Consider the following 16,484-nt stretch of genomic DNA (forward strand, 5'->3'; position numbering starts at 1 on the left):
GGAGGGGTTATAAATACAGCAATAAGCTTTTCTGTTTTTATTTTCCTATTTAATTTCTTTTCTTTTTAACTAGCCTTCATGTCAATCCCAGCCATTCTTATGCTGGTTCTGGACCTGATTCAGCTCCAGTAGAACTTAGAGATGAGTGAGGGTCCTGTGATGGACAAAGCCTCGCATAAATTTGACAATAGTATTTTTTAATCATACAACGCTGGTTTGGTAAAATTGGACTTGTGTTGAGAACACCTAAGTTTAGATAAAACTTTTGCTACCCACTGCTCAATTTTTCAGTCATTAATGTTCCTAGATAGCATATCTAGGTTCAAGGTCTGGTTTCTCCATATCTATTTATAGGCAGTGGAAGAATTCCAATGAGAAATTTTGGAATTTGGTCATCTCAACATAGTTGTCATCCTGACAATAAAGACAGTGAATCTGGAATGTGGGCAAATGACTGAGAGCAGGAAGCTGAAGCTGCTCTGTCACACCTATACTGGATGTCCCAGCCATCAAGTTATGTGGAGAAAAGGACTTTTTAACACCTGTGAAAAACAGGAAATGTCTTTGTTTTGTTCCAGGTTACTGCTAACATTTTGAAATACCAAATTTACTCATTGTAGGAAAACCCCTTACAATGAGAATGTGGAGAGCCAAGAACTGGGTAGGGAAAATGAAGAATAAGTGTGTGAGATACGACAGAGATTTTTTCAGAAAAGCATAGTCACTGAAGAGCTGCATTTCCATCTGGGATTTGCAATTTTGTTCAAGGTCTTGTGCTTTACTTTGTTTTGATATTCTGAATCTTGCCTCTTTAGGAAAAATTGAACTGAGGTAGAGTAGAATATCTTTGCTGTGGGGTGACTCAGCAGAAAAGCATAATTGCAGCTGTTTCTTCTTTTTTGGTCATTGAAATGAATGAAATGTATAAATACAACCCAAATCCACTTTGGTAATATCTCTCCCTTGGAGCGTTATGGACCGTGGAACACGATGTCTGATGGCTCCTATCACTTTTCTGAGAATTTGTGCAAGGAAACTGAACTCGGGTTAAACCCCTGTTCTTTGAGGAGCTGACACAGGTTTTTCTATCTTCAATGATAATACAGTTGTGTGATAAAAATGCCTTCTTATTTTTCCAGTTCACAATGTGCATTTTATTTTTACTGGTGCAGAATGTGTGCTCTAGAGTAAATACTGCCTTGTAGTTTTCAACAACTGAAATCTCTCAAAATTGGCAGACAGATTGATAACACATGCTCAAGGTGCCCATTAGTTATGTCTACAATTAGTGGAAAAGTGCCACAGCTCATTCTAAGGAGTTATTAGGGGCATTTCTGTAGGAATGCAATCAATTCTTTGCTCCATATGGTTAGCCAAAGCTAGCAGAGCTAACTTAAAAAGTCCTTTTACGGATCCTTTAGAGACAAGTTAAACTAGCTTTGAAAGACTTACCACAAAAACGCTGTTGATCCACTAATGTGATTGAGGCTCTGGCACAGCTTATTTAACTCTTCCTCTTTACAATACTTTTTCAGGGGAATATGAAAATGATGTATATGAGTTTCCCTTAACTTGCTGAAGTGGCTCATGACAATTTTTTTTCTTTCCTCCTCCCTTCTCTGTGATGTATGCAATGACAAACCATTCCTGATGAACAATTATTTAATGCTGTTCTCTGTATGTGTTCTTATTACTCACTAGAGTACCACTCTTCCAGAACTATGATTCCTCTCTGCCTTCACTTCCTTTCAGGTTTTGTAATTTCCTTGATTTGTCCCTTACTGGTCTCCTGTTCCAGCTCTGGCACATAGCGCTGCCCTCTGTGCTGCTTAGCCAGGGATCTGCTCGCCTGCAGCCCAGCCAGCCTGTGTTCAGTGCAGGCACCTGTTGGGATATCTTTCCAGAGAGCTCCTTACAGCCCCATCACTGACAGAAGTGGCTCAGTGTCACATGTCATGCGGTCTCTTTGCTTTACTTGTCACCCATCAGCTTAGCTCTGCTCCTCTCACCTGTCCGGCCTCATTGTAGGATCCTTGTGGCCACCAACCCCACTTTGACATTGGATGCTTTGCTTTTCTAATGCCTTCTCAAAATCCTGCTTCATCTAACTTCCTGCTGTCTTCTGCAAGAACTTTGTTATGTTTTCCTGCCTAAACTGGGATCCCTCACTCTGCTTCTCTGGAGTGCTGCTGTCTCCAAGGGCCCTTGGCTGAGGGATTGGCTCCTGACTGGGATCTCATGTGTGACTGCAGTGAGAGTCAGGGGGTGCTGAGCTACTGAACGGGGAGAGTGGGATTCAAGACCCCAGAGGCTTTTATTCCTTCAGTAGGGCAGCTGTGTGATGCCCTATTGCCAAGGAAGGATTCCTTTACTAGGAAAGTGCCTTACGGAGTGATAGGTATAAGCCTTGGCACTCCCAGGTCTCTTGCTTTCTTCTCAAGAGCTGCATATCCCACCATTGAGCCACTGTCACCAGGACTGCAGTGAGCTGCAGGAAGCAGAAGGCCTGAACACCTGAAGCTGGAAGCAGGGTGACAACAACACAGCTCAGGCCCTTCTCGGTGCCCAGAATATATTTAAAGCTGCTAAGGTGGTATAAACACTGAAGTGATGAGGCAGCCACAACCACGCTGATCTCTGATTAAGAGAACCCAAACCTCTAAGCAGGGAGGCTTGCTGAAGTAAGATAAGCATAGTAGTTAGTCACTGCTTATTCCACATGATCTTGATATATCAGCTCTTTGTCTTAACCACATACAGCTTGTGGGAGAAGTACTTTTCCATCTGTGCTCTTTTATTGTCAATTTTAAAAGTGAGTTTGAATCCTCTTAAACTGTTATGGCAGTTTCAGCCTCATCCTGTCTTAAAGATCCCATAGATTTTGGCAGCTGCTTTGTTCAATCCTTCTATTGAACACTCAGAATTTTGCCAGTACACCACAGAGTAGGTGTACTCAGAGTGGAATACTCTGCATTTACCCCAGCGCAGGGGAATGGGTCTGTGGTGTGTCTGTCTGTGCTCCAGCAGAGTGGCAGTGCTCTGATTAAACAGATGGATAATTGAAATAACTGCTCAGGGAAATTCTTACCCCTGCCCCATACAGGCATTTGGTTTCTTTAAATAATACATATTTCACATTTCAGGGGTAGAAAAAAGATCTTTGAAAGCACTGTATTTTGTCCAAATTTGTGTTCTTATCTGCTGGTAGGTTCCAACTGTCCATGCAATAGCACAATTTCTTATTACCTTACAGCTCTGAATTATGGGGTTTTTTTCACTATTAATTTGACAGCCCATTGGAATACTATTTGAAAATATCCAGACATTTTTAATAAAATATTTTTGGTCATAAATGCTATGGGGAAATTTGGCACAATATATCCTGCTTTCAGAAGACAAATTTGCATTTTTACAGGAGCAGCTAGAATGAGAGAATAATTTAGGTGCAGCAGAAATTTGGGTGAAATCCAATTGCTACAGTGAAGGTACTATTAGTAATGTGCTTAAATCAATACCATTTATCTTTAACTTTCTAAGAACAACTAATTTACAGACCCTGGGAAGAAACAGTAGTGATTGGTAGCAGTGTGAATCCTCTTTTTGTCTGTCGTTTTTTGAGCTCCAGTAAGAATACCGCACATTAATTTCTTGGTTACTGAGAGACTAATAGATCTCTCTGTATTGTTAATTTTTAAATTTGTCACATAACACTTCTTTATCTCTCCCTCTTCCACAAGCCCTTCAATATAACATCCCAGGTGTTCTCCTTCACTGTGTTTCACCCTTTTCTGCTGAAGTTGTCACTCAGCCTGCCCAGCACTTTAGCAGACCCATACTGTGGAAGGAACAGTTCCCTAATCACGGGTCAGGTAAGGTTTTGGTAGGGAGGATGACTTGGAAATCAAGATTTGGGAAGCAATTGCAGGGATCAAGAAAGGGTGAGTAAAAACTATGGCACTGCTGCCTTTACCACCCACTCTCACTGGAGCTTTTGTAGAACTTCCTAAACGGCTGTCTGCTGAGAGAAAGAAGAAATGTGTTTCACTCTCAACAGCATATGCATTTTTGTTCCTCAAAATATGATGTCAAAACCTCATCTTATCATAATATGCCTACACTATTAGGAATTGTGATTGTATCTTGATAAAAATGTTACCCTCTTTCAACGGCACCTAGTAAAAATTGCCATTTTGGTCCATTCTAATGCCATTTACCTCATTGGGGATACTTGGTGCTTGTGATGGCATGATACTCCAGTAACATTCTTTATGGATTTCCAAGCCATAGAACTAATGGAATTCTATGAAATTCAAAATCTGTCCCCTATTTTCAGATATACTGACCAGGCAGACTCCTAGGAAGAGCATTTCTATTTGTGCATCATTTATCTACTCTTTTCTGTACCATTTGTGTTTACCTGTAGACTGCAAAGTCATTTTTACCTATTGCAGTTATTCCAGTAGCACCAACAGCCTCTGACTGATCTTGCCTGTGGTTATTCCATCCCCGAATGCAAGAATTGGTGGCCCAAAGCACGACAATATAAACTGACAAGACAGAAAATGGGACAGCGTAAAGCTACCCAGCTCAGAGGCATTCAGCAGGTCAGTGGTGTAGCTGGGAGAGAACTGCAGTTATCTCACTGCCTCTGAGGCTCTGTACTTTGGGAACCTCATTCTCTTCTCACTTCAACAAATATTCACTCTGCACATAAGTCGCGTAGGGATCTCCAGTCTTCCTCTGAGCTCTTGCCAAGCCCAACAGTGGGAAAGCATGGTGAAGTGAATTTAATGAATGTCATTCATTTCAGCAGTGAAACACAACTTTAATATTTTGCTTAGCCTAAAATTTATATGGAAGGAATGAAAGTCATGAGCAGAGCTGGCCAGAATCTTCCAGGTTTTGGGTTTTTTTACAGCCAGAAAAATACTTATATTACTAAGACAAAACATTCTGCCCTATGTAGTGCTGTTATTTAAGTTGTGCTAAAATCTGTAATATATGAGGCTTATTTTCTCCCTTCAAGGCAAATGGAAATCTTAGAAAAACAACTTCTTATCCCCCCTGAACTCACCAGCCAGAAACTTTTCCTGTATGGCTGTTGAGTGGGAGTGCACAGAATCCATCACTGCATATCCATGCCTCCTATTCTATCACACTGCCCTTCACAGACCTCTTTTCAATTTTAAATGAATAAAAAGTGGGTTGAATCATCTGACTTTTGTAGATGATGTTCCTTGTTTAGCTTGTAGCAGAAGAGCTCAGCCTGAGTGATGTTGGCAGACATGCCAGAAGAGCAGCAAACTCAGGAATTGAGCAGGGAGCAGAGAGTAGAGTACTGAAGAGTTGTCTGGGCAGCTACTCTGTTCTTTAATCACCTCTTGTGCCGGGACAATATTTGCAGTTTGTATTAGGTGATGATTCAACAACATACAAACTTGGAGAGCAGTGATTCCCCTTAGCAGACCATATACTTCACTCTGACAGGATTCAGGAAGTTCTCCTCATCTTTGGCATCCAGAATAATATTTACTATGTTGTTCAAAGCAAGTGCCTTTCCTTTATGGAAGAGTGGCCACTAGGGATGAGTTGTTTATGTTGCAGTGAAGCTGCTGAAACTGCAGTTTAGGGAAGATGCCCCTGAGCAGATTGGCTAGACTATTGCACAGTCTTTGTGGAAACCTCTAAGAAGCAAGAATTCAGAGGATTATAGGTGCAATTAGTCTTTTTGTAAGTGCTATAAACAGAGAACTATGTGTAAGGATGTGGATGCTGAAAGCTTGATTGCAGAGAAATTTTCCAGCTTTCTGCTAGCATCCATGTGAAAGTCTTGCTTTCACACACATGCTAGCTGGGAACAGTGAGAGGTTTTTGTAAAACAATACTTTTATCTTGCAGATGCAATTTGTTATGTAGTTTGTTAAGTTACTGACTGGAGAAATATTTTGAAATGGGTGTTGTAGGGTTTAACCAATCATTCTAAGAGGTGGATGGTCAAAGGACCAATAACCTTATGCCATTCAAATGAACCAGGTTATATAAACGAGTTCAGAAATTAATAAAAAGCTCCTTCCTCTTGACTGGAGTCTATGCCATTTTTCTCGCTGTCCCTGGTAAGAAAGCAACACAAGGAGTATCTGGGGAGAACTTCAGTCATGGCCAAGCTGCAAAGCTGGTGATGAGAAGAAACCCCTAATTGTCTGTGTGGGATAGATCAGCTCCCACAGTGCCATGAAACATTCAATGCCAAAGTTGGACATGAGAGGTTCACATTCACAGCCATATCACAGTATGTTCAAAAAGCTTTGTTGGCATCCTGCCTTTCAGTCAAAATCCCTGTGCATTACCATGCGATCAGTGTTTTCTCCTTCTGGAAAGCCAGCACCCTTTCAAGGCAACAGCTGGTGCAGTTACTGAGAAACTGACTGAGGCTTATCTTTAAGGGGTAATGAAATGATGACATCTCTCCATTTCCTATTTTGTATATAGAACTTGCCATGATCTTGGATCATGCAAACCCCTGGGGATTTGGAAGATTGTGAAATTCATCATTGTAAGCATTTTGATTTCTTGCAAATGCAGGGAGGGATATGAGAAAAATATCTGTTGTAGATTTTTTGCAAATGTAGGAGGACTCCTGATGTAATCTTCAAAATATTCTTGTGCCCATGTAGTCACCAGAAACATTCTGGCCGTGCTTTTTCTTCCTTGATGCTTACTATTGCTTATTCTTTCCTTCTTGATTCCTTTTGCTCTTTACTTCTCTTGTTTAGCTGCTAATTTTGCCTTCTTACATGACAGGATTTTTTGGTATTTCCTCCTCTCTGACATGTTACATCTTAAGTCACAAATGCTCCATTGCCACCATTGCCCACAGACAGAGCTGGTGGTATCACATGGTTTGTGTTAGTGCATGAAGGGCTGCATCAGAACTTGTAAAGGATTCACTCCTGGAAAATTTCAGTCTTAACAAACGTAGTTTGGAAAGGAATAAGATGCCTGACAGACTGAGACTGATATTGTACAGTCTTACTTTAGGAGTCATGCTGAAGGATAACGCTGTCTCTTAAGCTTTTGACCTCCACAGATCAAAGTTGGTTTAATTTTGGTTTATTTTCCAGGCCCTTCTAAAACACCTGGTTCAGTCAGCATTGTCCTTAAGCACACCAGGGTTCCAGATAACATACTGGGCACTTTGTGTGCATAGCCCCTCAGTCCTGGTGTCTCTTCCCCATTGTCTCATCCCACCACGCAGCTGTTTGACACTTGCACTGCTTTAGAGTTCAGTAGAAAACAGCAGTTGAAGAAGGTGAGCTGATCCAATTTCAGAGAGAAAAGCTGGTCTGTTCTGACAATAAAGATGTGTTTTCTGCAATTAATATTTGCAGACCTCTTTTGTGGAGGAAATAGGAATTGATTTGGAAGAATCCCTGGCATTGTAATGCTGTCAAAGCGAAATTGCTTATTATCAATTTGCCATTCATTCTGAAAGCCTTTAAGCCAATTAGAATTATTTTACTTCAGCACAATCATTGCTTCCACATTATAGACACGTAATCTTGTTTCAGTAACTCATTAGTGGTTCATATATATTTTCATATATAGTTTTATATAAACAGTCTTTTTCTCCAAATGATTTAATACTCATGAAAAGTATCAGAAGCTACAAACATTGACTACATCTGTAGAATAAACAAAGATAAAAGAGTACTTGAAATACCCTATCTGTGTCCTTCAAATTTCATGAAAAGGACCATCTCTGAGATGACATGTTGTCTTTCCATCCACACAAGACTCCTGATGTTGCCAGCCGATTGCAGTGAATTTCCACCAGAGCAGCTCTCCTCTAGGAAATGAATGAAATGAAACCAGTAAGTCAATGCACACAAGTCATTGAGTCGTGATGTGATGTGATGTAACAGCCTTGTCATCTTCTTCAGTGTGCAGCTCAAAAATGCATTTCTTTTTCTTTATTAATGCTGTATTTCTCTGACCTTAGCTTAATGAACAATATTTTTTCCTCCTTTTTTCCTCGTCCTTTCTTGCCATGCTAAAGATGGATTTATAAGGCTCATTGCACTGGAAATGAGGTATGAAAGCTTCTACCTTTTGTATTCAGTCCAGACTTAACTTTAAGCAAAAATATTTTCATTTTCAGGTGGGAGGGTTGGTATAATCATCTTTGCATTTGGCTCTTGTGGACCCCATCCAATTTGCCACACCTGAGGAAAAATGTAATGGGAGAGTGAGACTTATGATGGAATTGCTTTTCAGGGATAAATTCAAAACTATATTCTCCCTTAACTTTGTGTGCTAGTGGTTATTAATTTCTGATTTGTAATTTTGTTTGTGAGCTGATGACGAAGAGAAGTTCCCCTCTCACTTCTGTGATCAGAGTTAGTTCTTGCAAGCAGATGATGTGATTTGATACCTTTTGTTGTGGTTACTGCTGGTTTTGTCATTGCTGTTCATTCTCTGAGTGAACAAAGCAATCTAGCCTTGATCTTAGATACAGTTGATATATTTAGTGCAGGCAGAGAATGCTCCAATAATGTCCAAAGACCAAATAAACCTGTAGGTAGTAAACCCTGCCTCTCTTTCCAAGATTTGAAGTAGACCTTTATAGCTCCAGATGCTGTCTTTTGCTCAGTCTCAGACAGCTGCCCGTGGATGCTCTCCAGAACGGTATATCTCTAGTTATAAAGCTTAGATCCCATGAAAGAGCTGTCTAATATACCAGAAACCAGCCCAACAGGTCTCTGTTTCAGAAACCTGCAGACTGGTTTTGAGCAAGTTACATCTTTGGACTGGGAGAACATTTTAAGTTTATGTCCTCATGACATCAAAAATCCTACAAGTTTTCAGATTGTTGTGCAATGTCTGCACTTATAAAATACTTTTAACTGTGGCTGATTAAATCATCTGTCTTAATTAAAAGCAGACTTTAAACATATGAATGTGTGATTGTAACAAAATTGCTGCTTTTCAAAAGTTTAATTAAAAATACTTCTGAAAAAAACCAAACCCATGAAGAACTGAGGTGATGTCTGTGTGCCACCCCCTCCTTGTTCACTTTCTCCACAGCAATGAATGTGGATACCTATTTGGAAGAGCATAGGGCTGAATGGTGAATCCAGCTAATTCAGGAGCCTCCTCATCTCTCAGCCCCTGTTCTCTTCTTCTCTTTTCCTCTTCCATCTTTTACTGTTCTCAGTGTCTTTCTTTTTCAGGGTTAACTTGTACTCTCAGAACCTAATGGAATAAGCTGCTGGCTGCAACAGCTTGTGTTAAGCAGCAAAGATGGTGTGGGAACAATTAATGAGAACTAGCTTGGAAGTAGCTTTCCCAGTTTTGTGATGGCTGTCATTGGGGCAGTTGATTGGAGGCTCATTCCAGTTTTTTGCAGTCTGTTCTGCAGCCACTCAGCAAGTGAAATTGAGATGGCATCACTTATAATGCACAATAACCAAAACCTGAGAAAACATTGCTTTCTATTCACAATATTGCTAAAATTCTAGCATGGGAGCTCGTTTCACTCCCCTCTTCTCTCTGCTGTCAGTCAAACTTTGTTGTTTTATGCTGTTCTGCACCAAAAAGTAAAATCACACTAACTAATCTGATCTGCTCTAAAAAGGTGGAAAGTGATTAGGGATGGAGATTTATTCTCAGTCTCTATTAAATTTCCTATGCTGTTTACTCGAATTTCCCTCTCTCTCTTTGTTTTCTAACAAGTTTTTCTTTCTCTTTCCCTGCTCTGGGTGAGGGCAGGGGAGAGGAGGGACTTGCTGCATACGAGCTGCTGGTGGAACCCTGTGGAGCGGGTTGCTGCCAGGGGCAGGAAATGGAACACATGCCTTCCACCCAGGCACATTTCTGCCTCTAATCAGAGCTGCAGTCATGCAGGGAGAAGTGGCACTGACAAAATGTCAAGAAATCAATCCTCACATGCACATGGGTTCCAACTGGAGCTATGGATGGATTTCTGACAGAGAGGAAATGGCCACAGCCAAAACTGTGTTGTACATCGTGATTACAGCTGTAAGGAACACTTGATTTAACCCAAAGAGTGGAGAGCCTTTACATTGTGAGTAACCGATCCAAGCTTCCTAATGGAAAGTTTAAATGAACTTAATTAGCAGCTTCAGCTTGTTGTGTTTCTTGCTGTGCTGTACCATTGCCCTGAGGAGTACCTGTTCTGCAGAGCTCTGGCTCAAAGCCTGCTAAGTCTTAAATAAATCAACTGTATTCATTTATGGGCTTTCACATTATTACTTTATAACTAAATATACATACATATATATTTTGGCCAAGGCTGGAGTAATAATTTCTCCCTCTCTTTAACTTGCATCCCGGGGCTTAGCAATAGAGTGCACTGTTCATACATTCTAGTGCAAAGGGAAAAGCAGAGATGCCCTTGGAGTTGTCTTTGGTATGCAGTGCATGCAGCCCTGGTGCTTCCTTGCTGCAGCACTGGAGCCTTTTTCCTTTGCACAGAACATAAAGAACCCTATTTCCTGGATCCCACAGTTTATATATTTTACATAGAAGATGAAAGCCTTGGAATTTGTCCTAGATTGACTCCCTGAAATGAAAAGGACTGGGAATTTGTTTCTATCGTTTTAGGGCCATAAAAATTCTAGGATAAGAATTTCATAGCAAAAGTACCACAATGTCATAGTTCTGTGGGCCCTTGATGTAAGGTATAATAAAGAGCATAAAACAGTTAAAAAACAGTTAAGGAGTTTCTTCATGTAAAACTGTCATTATCTTTAGCTTTGATAATGATTTAGCATCTAACTGCTATTAGAAAAACACTAATATTTCCATCACATAAAAACAAGTTACAAGAGAGTTTTCTGAGGCAGAAAATACGTTCTAAAAATATAACTTTGAAGTTTAGGATTAAATAATGATGGAAGATATGATGAGTTATGAAGTCTCTCCCATACAGAGATGGAAGAGAATGATTAATTTTAGTAAACACAAATTATATGAACTCGATTATTTATCTATCTGTTTAAGTGGAAGTTGAAGTGAATATTACTGAGAATGCTTCTGGTTTTCTTTAATGTATTTAAAATAGTGATATGTAAAATGAAGCATGTCCCCTTAATTAACGTGTGAGCCTCACTGCTACAAGACATTGTTCAAGGCAGAACATAGTAATAGTTTGTAGAAGGCCAAATAATTTTTTCAGTGAACAGAGATGTGATAGGTGAGACCAAGGGCTGGAGATCTGCCTGTGACAAAGCACATGGTGATTATGATTGAATTTGTTGCTTGACAGACTATTTTCCAATTGTTACCTGTATCACCCTGGTTAAACTGTGCTGCTGCTGTCAGGGTGAGGAGCCCCATGTCACTGGGTCCTAAGGAAGTTTCACTAATAGCCTTTATTCCTGGGGTGTGTAATGTGTGTGTGTGTCAGGCAAAAACAGCTACTTGTGCTGAGATTTCAGAACAATTTTGGAGGTTTCTAACACTGTCAAATACAACTTCTGGAATTTTCTTTCAGAAAAAGAGCTTTTTTTCTACTAATTTTTAAGACTTTAGATATCACCATTTAGCATTTTTTTTATTTGATACTTATAATCCTAATAATTGCAAGCAAATATGGGCGTGAATTCAAGTACAAAATGTTGTATTTCTCTACTGACTAAGGACAATCTTAATTAACTCTACACAAGCATGGAAGTTCTGGGTGAAATTTGAGGGTCCTCTGCAGTGCATCCTAGTGCTTCAGGCATAATGGAAGGCTGCTTGATAGAAGGCATCCTATCCATGGGCTCTAGTAGTTGGAGATCAATTTGATAGCTAATTACTTCCAGCACAAGCAAAGGCTAACTCTGAACCTCATGTAGTTTGCTGATTATATCAGTGTGGTAGTCACTGAGAATGCAGCACATAGCACATATTATTACCTTTTTTCATAACAATTAACTGTCTGCCTCTTAATAACTCTGCTTTGCATTACCGTGGAGAGCAAACTCCCTGCTGAGGAAGCAGGGGCACAGAAACAGCCATGCAGTGGTAAGTTCTGACCTGTTGAAACATTCCATGTACGGTATACACAATTGTTTTGACCTGCTGATGATAAAAGCAGTGTATTAAAGGGCATTGCTACAGTACTTTCAGTCCTGACTACCTCCTCAATCCCCAGAGTGGCTCCATGAACTGCTGAATTGGTGGCCTGGAGGAGAATCCTGACTTGGTGATGGAGGATCTATTTCAGATGCATAACCTTTAACACCAACCTACCTGTTACATCTTTTAGTTTAATGCTGTGAAGGTTTTCGTGCCTGGCACTTGAAAATATGTGTTACCTAATATGTTTCTTTTAATACATAGTCAAGTCACATACCTGATATCTGATGGCTTGGTGTCTGCCTATTAGTTTTGGAATAAGTTCTTTTTATTACTTGTTTTCCTTCCTCTATCTCCAGGCAGAATAAATCTAAATTCAAATGTTAAAGTGGAGTGGGGGAGGGCAGACAAGAAAAAAAGAGGCTAGCAGTCAGCTCCGCATGCCAAGGTTCATCCCAAAGCAATTTTTACAGCTGCGTTTTAAACTAATTAAAAAAAAAAGGAAGGGTTTATAATAGAGATTTGAATCATGTCTTAACAATAGAAAAGCAGCTGGGTGCTGCTAGAATATCAGAGGTTGCTGAGCATTGCAGTTTGAATGAAACTGTCTGCCCAACTTTAAAAGAAGATGTCAAGTGTAGACCCTCTCTCACTGAAAAAGAAAAAAACCATTATTGATCCATTTAGCTGGTAACAGATAGGAATCAAACCAAAAAGTATGTTCTCCAGCATTCAAGTTAGATAAATGTCAAGAGCTGCAATTGATCTGGAGCTCACTGCTAAACTTCATGGCCATACAGAGTTATAGACTGGTGAATTCTGCAGGAAGTGATGGATTCTATAGAGAGATTTTTGTCATGTTTTCCACGAGAAACCCTATTTATACAGCAGCCTGCTTGAAGGAGGGTGTTATGGTACATGACACTGGTCAGTCAGCAGAACTGGGCAAAATTCCCTAGGTTTTTGAGAAGGCATGAAAGTTCTGACACATGAAAGGTGTATGATTTGGTCTCCTGGATTTGCTCAGTTTTCCTGTACTTTTGTACAAGCACTAGTTATCCTCAATCATGACTGTGGTGGCATATTTATCAATTTATTGAGACAGGCACCTTCACATCCAGCACTGCAGAGACTAAGTTGTAAGTTTGGATTTTACTAGCAAAAAACCATCACTAAACAGTCTCTGAACCACACTTGTGTCCAATATGGAAAAATGTCAGTTTCACAAAAATATATTTTTAAAATAGTTAGAACTAGAGTCTAATCCACAAATACAGGTCAGTTTTCATACACTGTGAATTACACAAAATTAATTGCTTCAAAAAGTGTATTTTATGCAATAATGTCAGCAAAAAGTTGACAATTTTTACATTCAAAGAATCCAAAAATATAAATGTAGTATGTTTTCAATGTGATAGTGCATTTCCATAAAATTGATTTTATTTGTAATAAAAAATGGGTTAAGAATCATATATGTCCAAGACAACCATTTGGAAAAACTCATTACTGTTCTGGACTTCTGTGCTTCTCTCGTTTGACCAAATTCATCCAACCAATGTCACAGCAGAAGAATGGGACTTTTTTCACCAGGGCTGCAGGACAGGAGAGAAACGGGGGGGGGGGGGGGGGCGGGAATGACAAGGGATAACACAGATCCACACTATTTTTTGTTATTCAACCTGGATATCAATATGAGAAAAACTTGAGATAACTATCTATGGTGTATAAGGAGACCATAAACTGACATTGGGTTATCACATAATCTTTTGTGAAAACTGTGATTATGCACCAGTATGAAACAGATTTGTCACAGCATCCTCAAGGCCAGGTTTTCAGTTGTCCATGTTTTAAATCAGATTTTGATAACGATTCTAAACCAGGAGTAGGAAAGGAAAAAGCCCGAAGTATTCTCTGTATTTTACCATTTGTGGATTTTGCTTTTGCCTTTGATGGTTTTCTAGACAATGCAGTCCTGTACCTGACAAAATCCTGATAGGAGTATAGAATGGATATAATTAACATTTTAATGAGGTAACAGTGGGAGAAAGGTGGTAGATTGAATAAACAGGTGTCCAGCTAAGAATTTCTCAGTGTCTTTGTTCCCAGTGTAAAACACTTCAAGTTCAGCTGAGTACAAGAAGACAGCATCCTTGAGCCTAAGGGCTCTTTCCAAAGTGTACCATCATGTTTGACCCATTGAGGCAGATGTTTCTGGCACTGAGGGCCCTTTTTCCTCCTCCACTGGCTTTTGAGATGATAGCATTGGAGAACAATGTGAGCATGTGCTGGGCTCAGCCCACTCCCACCCCTTTGGCATCCTATTTAAAAAGCGCTGTAAAACCATTTTGCTGCCTGAGGAAAAGCCTGTATTTAGTGATAAAAGAAATTACATTTGTTTTTTTTATGAGATGAGTACACAGAAAATACTTATGAATTCTCATGTTGATGGAGCTGCGTTGTTCTGAAGTAAATCATAGAGCCATAACATCATTTAGGTTGGAAAAGACCTTTAAGATTATGGAGTCTGACCATAAACCCAGCACCACCAAGCCCACCACTACAATTCTAAATGTTTATTAGTAGATATATATTTGTCTTTTTGATGGACACATGCAAAACCAGTTAATGCCAGATTATGCAGTGAAGGGGGATAAAATACCTCTGCATGTGGACAGAGAGAACTAGAGGGGTTTCTTCAAAGTATTTAAAATATTCTGAAATATCTCCCAATTACTCATTTAATCTTTCATTGTTCTTTGAGTCCCTCCCTCTTCAGAAGATATTTTTGGGGATGTAAACAAATTAGACAATTAATAAGAATTGTGAGAATTAAACACTTAGATACCCCAAAGTGAGGGGAGCTTTCTCATTCTGTCTAATCTTTTGAGGGTAGAAAAATTCTTCAGCCAAAGTCTGTGGCTTCTGAGCGTGTTCAGATCTTAGTGGGAGCTGAACACACACTGCTGACCTACATACAGGTATTTGTTCTCAACTTCAGGGTTTTCAGTTTCTTACTAAGATTCCTCCTTTCAGTTAAATGAACAACAAATCTATCTGCAGATTTTTTAAATTTTATTTTTAAAAAATAAATGACCATTTAAGACACAGCAACAGCTCCAGTTGAATTATTTCTTACAAGTGACTGTTGCTGTCTTCAACATCTCTAATCCATGATGTTGGCACGGAAGGCATGTAGAAAAATTGAGTTGGAACATTTACTATAATTGTATAACTGCTCTGACTGTATGTGTGTGGTTATGTTTAATGTAATGATTATAATCAAGTGGATGGCACTGGGCTATCAAATCACTGTCTAAATAAAAGAACCATCATTTTTTTCTTGACTAAGTATAGCAGCACATGTGGCAAAAGTAATGTATTTTACTCTTTCTGTTTTCCCCCAAAATGTGCAGAATGAATATTTGATGTGTAGTGATCTTTCCACTCTGCATTTCTGTTGCACTTCATTTCCTAATGGCCCCCATTGGTAAAGGAAGACAATATTTCCTTAGGCTTAGGTAGGAACACCAATCTTTATATTACATCAGACTTGATGAATGGATCTCCAAAAATTTACAAGCTTTCTGGGAGGATCCAGAGGAATCTGCACAAAAGAACAGTTTGGCATCTGCTTGTGCCTCCAGAACTTTTGGAAGAGAACTCTTGTCACCTCTTTACCCCAAGGTATGTCCGTAGTCTGTTCTACATGTGTCCCTTAAAGAGTTCATTTCCACATCCAAGATGAAGACCAAGCAATGAAAGAAAAACACAGTAAGAATAACCTGAGAGGGAACAAAAGCCCCTACATTAAAACTCAGCCTCTGCAAAGTCTAAGAAAATGAGCTTCTTTTCATGAAAATTTGAGATTATAATGAATAGCAAGCACTTCTTTGCCAGATGAATGGCTGCTAAATATAGCATTTCCATCAGAAGTTTCTTAGATAGTGGATCTCTAGGTAAATGAACATCCTGCTTCTGCCCTGAAGATGTCTTTATCTTTAAAATTCCAGTCTTTAAAATATTCTTTTTATTCTTTAAAATAACTACAGAGCTCACTGACAGGCCAGGCCAGGCCTGAAAGTGCCCTCCAAGATGGCTCTCACAGCTTATACTGCTCTTTGCAGCAGATTGCTCCAGCCAGGCTGTTTTCATCCCCTCACACGTGAAGTGCTGTAGAATTAGAAAGAGGGGGCTTAGGACTTGGCATTGCAAATGTTTGCACCCTGCCCCCTTCCCAAAGTCATTGAGTCTGGTATTAAAGATCAGAGAAAACTTTTGTAATGATTCATGAGACACCACTACCCTCCCTCTCTCTGGAGCTCCCCAGTTGCCTGATTCCTTATAGACATCAATGTGGTCTTTTATTGCTGCTTAAAAATAAATGGTATTTTGGTTGCCTA

Source organism: Aphelocoma coerulescens, chromosome 9 (assembly GCF_041296385.1).
Source record: "Aphelocoma coerulescens isolate FSJ_1873_10779 chromosome 9, UR_Acoe_1.0, whole genome shotgun sequence".
Taxonomy (NCBI): domain Eukaryota; kingdom Metazoa; phylum Chordata; class Aves; order Passeriformes; family Corvidae; genus Aphelocoma; species Aphelocoma coerulescens.